This window comes from Staurois parvus, unplaced genomic scaffold (assembly GCF_062004578.1).
Source record: "Staurois parvus isolate SC_StPar_1 unplaced genomic scaffold, SC_StPar_1.0 ptg002365l, whole genome shotgun sequence".
Taxonomy (NCBI): Eukaryota; Metazoa; Chordata; class Amphibia; order Anura; family Ranidae; genus Staurois; species Staurois parvus.
In genome coordinates this window covers 254,701-264,888 of record NW_028320161.1, presented here as the reverse complement: position 1 = coordinate 264,888, position 10,188 = coordinate 254,701, and positions in this window count along the sequence as shown.

Genomic DNA, 10,188 nt, shown 5'->3' with positions numbered 1-10,188 from the left:
TGATGGGGTCAGTCTGGTGTCAGTCTCGCCTCGTGATGGGGTCAGTCTGGTGTCAGCCTCGCCTCGTGATGGGGTCAGTCTGGTTTCAGTCTCGCCTAATGATGGGGTCAGTCTGGTGTCAGCCTCGCCTCGTGATGGGGTCAGTCTGGTTTCAGCCTCGCCTCGTGATGGGGTCAGTCTTGTGTCAGTCTCGCTTCATGATGGGTCAGTCTGGTGTCAGCCTCGCCTCGTGATGGGTCAGTATGGTGTCAGCATCGCCACGTGATGGTGTCAGTCTGGTGTCAGCCTCGCTAGTTATGGTGTCAGTCTGGTGTCAGCCTCGCCTCGTGATGGTGTCAGTCTGGTGTCAGCCTCGCCTCGTGATGGGGTCAGTCTGGTGTCAGCCTCACATCATGATGGTGTCAGTCTTGTGTCAGTCTCGACTCGTGATGGTGTCAGTCTGGTGTCAGACTCGCCTCGTGATGGGGTCAGTCTGGTGTCAGCCTCGCCTAGTGATGGGGTCAGTCTGGTTTCAGCCTCACATCATGATGGTGTCAGTCTCGCCACGTGATGGTGTCAGTCTGGTGTCAACCTCACATCATGATGGTGTCAGTCTGGTGTCAGCCTCGCCTCGTGATGGGGTCAGTCTGGTGTCAGCCTCGCCTCGTGATGGGGTCAGTCTGGTGTCAGCCTCTCCTTGTGATGGTGTAAGTTTGGTGTCAGCCTCGCCTCGTGATGGGGTCAGTCTGGTGTCAGCCCCGCCTCGTGATGGGGTCAGTCTGGTGTCAGCCTTGCCTCGTGACGGGGTCAGTCTGGTGTCAGCCTCGCCACGTGATGGGGTCAGTCTGGGGTCAGCCTCGCCTCGTGATGGGGTCAGTCTGGTGTCAGCCTCGCATCGTGATGGGGTCAGTCTGGTGTCAGCCTCGTCCCGTGATGGGGTCAGTCTGGTGTCAGACTCGTCCCGTGATGGGGTCAGTCTGGTGTCAGCCTCGCCTCGTGATGGGGTCAGTCTGGTGTCAGTCTCGCCTCGTGATGGGGTCAGTCTTGTGTCAGCCTCACATCATGATGGTGTCAGTCTCGTGTCAGCCACGCCTCGTGATGGGGTCAGTCTGGTGTCAGTCTCACCTCGTGATGGGGTCAGTCTGGTGTCAGCCTCGCCCCGTGATGGGGTCTGTCTGGTGTCAGTCTCGCCTCGTGATGGGGTCAGTCTGGTGTCAGCCTCGCCTCGTGATGGGGTCAGTCTGGTGTCAGCCTCGCCTCGTGATGGTGTCAGTCTATTGTCAGCCTCGCTAGTGATGGGGTCAGTCTGGTGTCAGCCTCGCCTCGTGATGGGGTCAGTCTGGTGGCAGTCTCGCCTCGTGATGGGGTCAGTCTGGTGTCAGCCTCGCCTCGTGATGGGGTCAGTCTGGTGTCAGTCTCGCCTCGTGATGGGGTCAGTCTGGTGTGAGCCTCGCCTAGTGATGGGGTCAGTCTGGTGTCAGCCTCACATCATGATGGTGTCAGTCTGGTGTCAGCCTCGCCTCGTGATGGGGTCAGTCTGGTGTCAGTCTCGCCAAGTGATGGGGTCAGACTGGTGTCAGCCTCACATCATGATGGTGTCAGTTTGGTGTCAGCCTCGCCTCGTGATGGTGTCAGTCTGGTGTCAGCCTCGCCTCGTGATGGGGTCATTCTGGTGTCAGACTCGCCTCGTGATGGTGTCAGTCTGTTGTCAGCCTCACTAGTGATGGGGTCAGTCTGGTGTCAGCCTCGCCTCGTGATGGGGTCAGTCTGGTGTCAGCCTCGCCTCGTGATGGGGTCAGTTTGGTGTCAGCCTCACATCATGATGGTGTCAGTCTGGTGTCAGCCTCTCCTCGTGATGGTGTAAGTTTGGTGTCAGCCTCGCCTCGTGATGGGGTCAGTCTGGTGTCAGCCCCGCCTCGTGATGGGGTCAGTCTGGTGTCAGCCTTGCCTCGTGACGGGGTCAGTCTGGTGTCAGCCTCGCCACGTGATGGGGTCAGTCTGGGGTCAGCCTCGCCTCGTGATGGGGTCAGTCTGGTGTCAGCCTCGCATCGTGATGGGGTCAGTCTGGTGTCAGCCTCGTCCCGTGATGGGGTCAGTCTGGTGTCAGCCTCGCCTCGTGATGGGGTCAGTCTGGTGTCAGTCTCGCCTCGTGTTGGGGTCAGTCTGGTGTCAGTCTCGCCTCGTGATGGGGTCAGTCTGGTGTCAGCCTCGCCTCGTGATGGGTCAGTCTGGTGTCAGCCTCGCCTCGTGATGGGATCAGTCTGGTGTCAGCCTCGCCTCGTGATGGTGTCAGTCTGTTGTCAGCCTCGCCACGTGATGGGGTCAGTCTGGTGTCAGCCTCGCCTCGTGATGGGGTCAGTCTGGTGTCAGCCTCGCCTCGTGATGGGGTCAGTCTGGTGTCAGTCTCGCTTCGTGATGGTGTCAGTCTGGTGTCAGTATCGCCTCGTGATGGTGTCAGTCTGGTGTCAGCCTCGCCTCGTGATGGGTTCAGTCTGGTGTCAGCCTCGCCTTGTGATGGGGTCAGTCTGGTGTCAGCCTCACATCGTGATGGTGTCAGTCTGGTGTCAGCCTCGCCTCGTGATGGGGTCAGTCTGGTGTCAGCCTCGCCTCGTGATGGGGTCAGTCTGGTTTCAGCCTCGCCTCGTGATGGGGTCAGTCTGGTGTCAGCCTCACATCTTGATGGTGTCAGTCTTGTGTCAGTCTCAATTCGTGATGGTGTCAGTCTGGTGTCAGCCTCGCCTCGTGATGGGGTCAGTCTGGTGTCAGCCTCGCCTAGTGATGGGGTCAGACTGGTGTCAGCCTCACATCATGATGGTGTCAGTCTGGTGTCAGCCTCACCTCGTGATGGTGTAAGTTTGGTGTCAGCCTCGCCTCGTGATGGGGTCAGTCTGGTGTCACGAGGAGAGGCTGACACCAGACTGAAACCGTCACTAGCGAGGCTGACACCAGACTGACACCGTCACGAGGAGAGGCTGACACCAGACGGACACCGTCACGAGGAGAGGCTGACACCAGACTGAAACCGTCACTAGCGAGGCTGACACCAGACTGACACCGTCACGAGGAGAGGCTGACACCAGACTGACACCGTCAGGGGAGAGGCTGACACCAGACTGAAACCATCACTAGCGAGGCTGACACCAGACTGACCCCATCATGAGGCGAGGCTGACACCAGACTGACACCATCACGAGGAGAGGCTGACACCAGACTGACACCATCATGATGTGAGGCTGACACCAGACTGACCCCATCACGAGGCGAGGCTGACACCAGTCTGACCCCATCATGAGGCGAGGCTGACACCAGACTGACACCATCATGATGTGAGGCTGACACCAGACTGACCCCATCACGAGGCGAGGCTGACACCAGACTGACACCATCATGATGTGAGGCTGACACCAGACTGACCTCATCACGAGGCGAGGCTGACACCAGACTGACACCATCACGAGGCGAGGCTGACACCAGACTGACACCATCATGATGTGAGGCTGACACCAGACTGACCCCATCACGAGGCGAGGGTGACACCAGACTGACCCTATCACGAGGCGAGGCTTACACCAGACTGACCCCATCTCGAGACGAGGCTGACACCAGACTGACACCATCATGATGTGAGGCTGACACCAGACTGACCCCATCACGAGGCGAGGGTGACACCAGACTGACCCTATCACGAGGCGAGGCTTACACCAGACTGACCCCATCTCGAGACGAGGCTGACACCAGACTGGACACCATTACGATGTGAGGCTGACACCAGACTGACCCCATCACGAGGCGAGGCTGACACCAGACTGACCCTATCACTAGGCGAGGCTGACACCAGACTGACTCCATCACGAGGCGAGGCTGACACCAGACTGACACCATCACGAGGTGAGGCTGACACCAGACTGACCTCATCACGAGGCAAGGCTGACACCAGACTGACCCCATCATGAGGCGAGGCTGACACCAGACTGGGTCAGGCGAGGCTGACACCAGGGGTCCATCACGAGGCAAGGCTGACACCAGACTGACACCATCATGATGTGAGGCTGACACCAGACTGACCTCATCACGAGGCGAGGCTGACACCAGACTGACACCCTCACGAGGCGAGGCTGACACCAGACTGACACCATCACGAGGCGAGGCTGACACCAGACTGACACCATCACGAGGCGAGGCTGACACCAGACTGACACCATCATGATGTGATGTTTACACCAGACTGACCCCGTCACGAGGCTGGTGTCAGTCTCGCCTCGTGATGGGGTCAGTCTGGTGTCAGCCTCGTACCGTGATGGGGTCAGTCTGGTGTCAGTCTCGCCTCGTGATGGGGTCAGTCTGGTGTTAGTCTCGTTTGGTGATGGGGTCAGTCTGGTGTCAGTCTCGCCTCGTGATGACCCCATCACGAGGCGAGGCTGACACCAGACTGACCCCATCACGAGGCGAGGCTGACACCAGACTGACCCCATCACTAGCGAGGCTGACACCAGACTGACCCCATCACGAGGCGAGGCTGACACCAGACTGACCCCATCACGAGGCGAGGCTGACACCAGACTGACCTCATCACTAGCGAGGCTGACACCAGACTGACCCCATCACGAGGCGAGGCTGACACCAGACTGACACCGTCACGAGGCGAGGCTGACTCCAGACTGACCCCATCACTAGGCGAGGCTGACACCAGACTGACCCCATCACTAGCGAGGCTGACACCAGACTGACCCCATCACGAGGCAAGGCTGACACCAGACTGACCCCATCACTAGGCGAGACTGACACTAGACTGACGCCATCACGAGGCGAGGCTGACACCAGACTGACCCCATCACGAGGCGAGACTGACACCAGACTGACCCCATCACGAGGCAAGGCTGACACCAGACTGAAACCATCATGATGTGAGGCTGACACCAGACTGACCCCATCACTAGGCGAGGCTGACACCAGACTGACCCCATCACTAGGCGAGGCTGACACCAGACTGACACCATCACGATGTGAGGCTGACACCAGACTGACCCCATCACGAGGCGAGACTGACACCAGACTGACCCCATCACGAGGCGAGACTGACACCTGGCTGACCCCATCACGAGGCGAGGCTGACACCAGACTGACCCCATCACGAGGCGAGGCTGACACCAGACTGACCCCATCAATCACGAGGCGAGACTGACACCAGACTGACCCCATCACTAGGCGAGGCTGACACCAGACTGACCCCATCACGAGGCAAGGCTGACACCAGACTGACCCCATCACGAGGCGAGGCTGACACCAGACTGACCCCATCACGAGGCGAGACTGACACCAGACTGACCCCATCATGATGTGAGGCTGACACCAGACTGACCCCATCACGAGGCGAGGCTGACACCAGACTGACCCCATCACGAGGCGAGACTGACACCAGACTGACCCCATCATAATGTGAGGCTGACACCAGACTGACCCCATCAAGAGGCGAGGCTGACACCAGACTGACACCATCACGAGGCGAGGCTGACACCAGACTGACCCCATCACGAGGCGAGGCTGACACCAGCCTGACCCCATCACTAGGCGAGGCTGACACCAGATAGACCCCATCATGAGGCAAGGCTGACACCAGACTGACACCATCACGAGGCGAGGCTGACACCAGACTGACACCATCATGATTTGAGGCTGACACCAGACTGACCCCATCACTAGGCGAGACTGACACCAGACTGACACCATCACGAGGCGAGACTGACACCAGACTGACCCCATGACGAGGCAAAACTGACACCAGACTGACCCCATCACGAGGCGAGACTGACACCAGACTGACCCCATCGTGATGTGAGGCTGACACCAGACTGACCCCATCACGAGGCGATGCTGACACCAGACTTACCCCATCACGAGGCGAGGCTGACACCAGACTGACACCATCACAAGGCGAAGCTGACACCAGATTGACACCATCATGATGTGAGGCTGACACCAGACTGACCCCATCACGGGGCGAGGCTGACACCAGACTGACCCCATCACGAGACGAGACTGACACCAGACTGACCCCATCAAGAGGCGAGGCTGACACCAGACTGACCCCATCACGAGACGAGACTGACACCAGACTGACCCCATCACGAGGCGAGGCTGACACCAGACTGGCCCCATCACGAGGCGAGACTGACACCTGACTGACCCCATCACAGGGCGAGGCTGACACCAGACTGACCCCATCACGAGGCGAGGCTGACACCAGACTGACACCATCACGAGGCGTGGCTGACACCAGACTGACCCCATCATGATGTGAGGCTGACACCAGACTGACCCCATCACGAGGCGAGACTGACACCAGACTGACCCCATCACGAGGCGAGACTGACACCAGACTGACACCATCATGATGTGAGGCTGACACCAGACAGACCCCATCACAAGGCGAGACTGACACCAGACTGACCCCATCACGAGGCGAGGCTGACACTAGACTGACCCCATCACGAGGCGAGACTGACAGCTGACTGACCCCATCACGAGGCGAAGCTGACACCAGACTAACCCCATCATGAGGCGAGACTGACACCAGACTGACCCCATCACGAGGCGAGACTGACACCAGACTGACCCCATCACGATGTGAGGCTGACACCAGACTGACCCCATCACGAGGCGAGGCTGACACCAGACTGACCCCATCACGAGGCGAGGCTGACACCAGACTGACCCCATCACGAGGCGAGACTGACACCAGACTGACCCCATCACGAGGCGAGGCTGACAGCAGACTGACCCCATCACGAGGCGAGACTGACACCAGACTTACCCCATCACGAGGCAAGGCTGACACCAGACTGACACCATCACAAGGCGAAGCTGACACCAGATTGACACCATCATGATGTGAGGCTGACACCAGACTGACCCCATCACAGGACGAGGCTGACACCAGACTGAACCCATCACGAGGCGAGACTGACACCAGACTGACACCATCATGATGTGAGGCTGACACCAGACTGACACCATCACTAGGCAAGGCTGACATCAGACTGAACCCATCACGAGGCGAGGCTGACACCAGACTGACACCATCACGAGGCGATGCTGGCACCAGACTGACTCCATCACGAGGCGAGACTGACACCAGACTGACCCCATCACTAGCGAGGCTGACACCAGACTGACACCATCAAGAGGTGAGGCTGACACCAGACTGACCCCATCACTAGGCGAGGCTGACACCAGACTGACCCCATCACGAGGCGAGGCTGACACCAGACTGACACCATCACAAGGCGAAGCTGACACCAGACTGACACCATCATGATGTGAGGCTGACACCAGACTGATTCCGTCACGGGGCGAGGCTGACACCAGACTGACCCCATCACGAGGCGAGGCTGACACCAGACTGACACCATCACGAGGCGTGGTAGACACCAGACTGACCCCATCATGATGTGAGGCTGACACCAGACTGACCCCATCACTAGGCGAGGCTGACACCAGACTGACCCCATCACGAGGCGAGGCTGACACCAGACTGACCCCGTCACGCGGCGAGGCTGACACCAGACTGACCCAATCACAAGGCAAGGCTGACACCAGACTGACACCATCATGAGGCGAGGCTGACAGCAGACTGACCCCATCACGAGGCGAGACTGACACCGGACTGACCCCATCACGAGGCGAGGCTGACACCAGACTGACACCATCATGAGGTGAGGCTGACACCAGACTGACCCCATCACGAGGTGAGGCTGACACCAGACTGACTCCATCACGAGGCGAGGCTTACACCAGACTGACCCCATCACGAGGCGAGACTGACACCAGACTGACCACATCATGATGTGAGGCTGACACCAGACTGACCCCATCACGAGGCGATGCTGACACCAGACTGACCCCATCACGAGGCGAGACTGACACCAGACTGACCCCATCACGAGGCGAGGCTGACACCAGACTGATCCCATCACGAGGGAAGGCTGACACCAGACTGACACCATCACGAGGCGAGGCTGACACCAGACTGACCCCATCACAAGGCGAGACTGACACCAGACTGACCCCATCACGAGCCGAGGCTGACACCAGACTGACCCCATCATGAGGCGAGACTGACACCAGACTGACCCCGTCACGAGGCGAGGCTGACACCAGACTGACCCCATCACGAGGCGAGGCTGACACCAGACTGACCTCATCACGAGGCGAGGCTGACACCAGACTGACCCCATCACGAGGCGAGGCTGACACCAGACTGACACCATCACAAGGCGAAGCTGACACAAGATTGACACCATCATGATGTGATGCTGACACCAGACTGACCCCGTCACGGAGCGAGGCTGACACCAGACTGACCCCATCACGAGACGAGACTGACACCAGACTGACCCCATCAAGAGGCGAGGCTGACACGAGACTGACCCCATCACGAGGCGAGACTGACACCGGACGGACCCCATCACGGGGCGAGGCTGACACCAGACTGACCCCATCACGAGGCGAGACTGACACCGGACTGACCCCATCACGGGGCGAGGCTGACACCAGACTGACACCATCATGATGTGAGGCTGACACCAGACTGACCCCATCACAAGGTGAGGCTGACACCAGACTGACTCCATCATGAGGCGAGGCTGACACCAGACTGACCCCATCACGGGGCGAGGCTGACACCAGACTATCCCCATCACTAGGCGAGACTGACACCAGACTGACCCCATCACGAGGCGAGACTGACACCAGACTGACCCCATCATGATGTGAGGCTGACACCAGACTGACCCCATCACGAGGCGATGCTGACACCAGACTGACCCCATCACGAGGCGAGACTGACACCAGACTGACACCATCACGAGGCGAGGCTGACACCAGACTGTCCCCATCACTAGGCGAGGCTGACACCAGACTGACCCCATCACGAGGCGAGGCTGACACCAGACTGACCCCATCACGAGGCAAGACTGACACCAGACTGACCCCATCATGATGTGAGGCTGACACCAGTCTGACCCCATCACGAGGCGAGGCTGACACCAGACTGACCCCATCACGAGGCGAGGCTGACACCAGACTGACCCCATCACGAGGCGAGGCTGACACCAGACTGACCCCGTCACGGGGCGAGGCTGACACCAGCCTGACCCCATCACGAGGCGAGGCTGACACCAGACTGACCCCATCACGAGGCAAGACTGACACCAGACTTACCCCATCACGAGGCGAGGCTGACACCAGACTGACACCATCACAAGCCGAAGCTGACACCAGACTGACACCATCATGATGTGAGGCTGACACCAGACTGATTCCGTCACGGGGCGAGGCTGACACCAGACTGACCCCATCACGAGGCGAGGCTGACACCAGACTGACACCATCACGAGGCGTGGCTGACACCAGACTGACCCCATCACGAGGCGAGGCTGACACCAAACTGACCCCATCACGAGGCGAGGCTGACACCAGACTGACCCCATCACGAGGCAAGGCTGACACCAGACTGAAACCATCACAAGGCGAAGCTGACACAAGATTGACACCATCATGATGTGAGGCTGACACCAGACTGACCCCGTCACGGAGCGAGGCTGACACCAGACTGACCCCATCACGGGGCGAGGCTGACACCAGACTGACCCCATCATGAGACGAGACTGACACCAGACTGACCCCATCAAGAGGCGAGGCTGACACGAGACTGACCCCATCACGAGGCGAGGCTGACACCAGACTGACCCCGTCACGAGGCGAGGCTGACACCAGACTGACCAAATCACGAGGCGAGGCTGACACCAGACTGACCCCATCATGATGTGAGGCTGACACCAGACTGACCCCATCACGAAGTGAGGCTGACACCAGACAATGTGAGGCTGACACCAGACTGACCCCATCACGAAGTGAGGCTGACACCAGACTGACTCCATCACGAGGCGAGGCTGACACCAGACTGACCCCATCACGGGGCGAGTCTGACACCAGTCTAACCCCATCACTAGTCGAGGCTGACACCAGACTGACCCCATCACGAGGCGAGACTGACACCAGACTGACCCCATCATGATGTGAGGCTGACACCAGACTGACCCCATCATGAGGCGATGCTGACACCAGACTGACCCCATCACGAGGCGAGACTGACACCAGACTGACCCCATCACGAGGCGAGGCTGACACCAGACTGATCCCATCACGAGG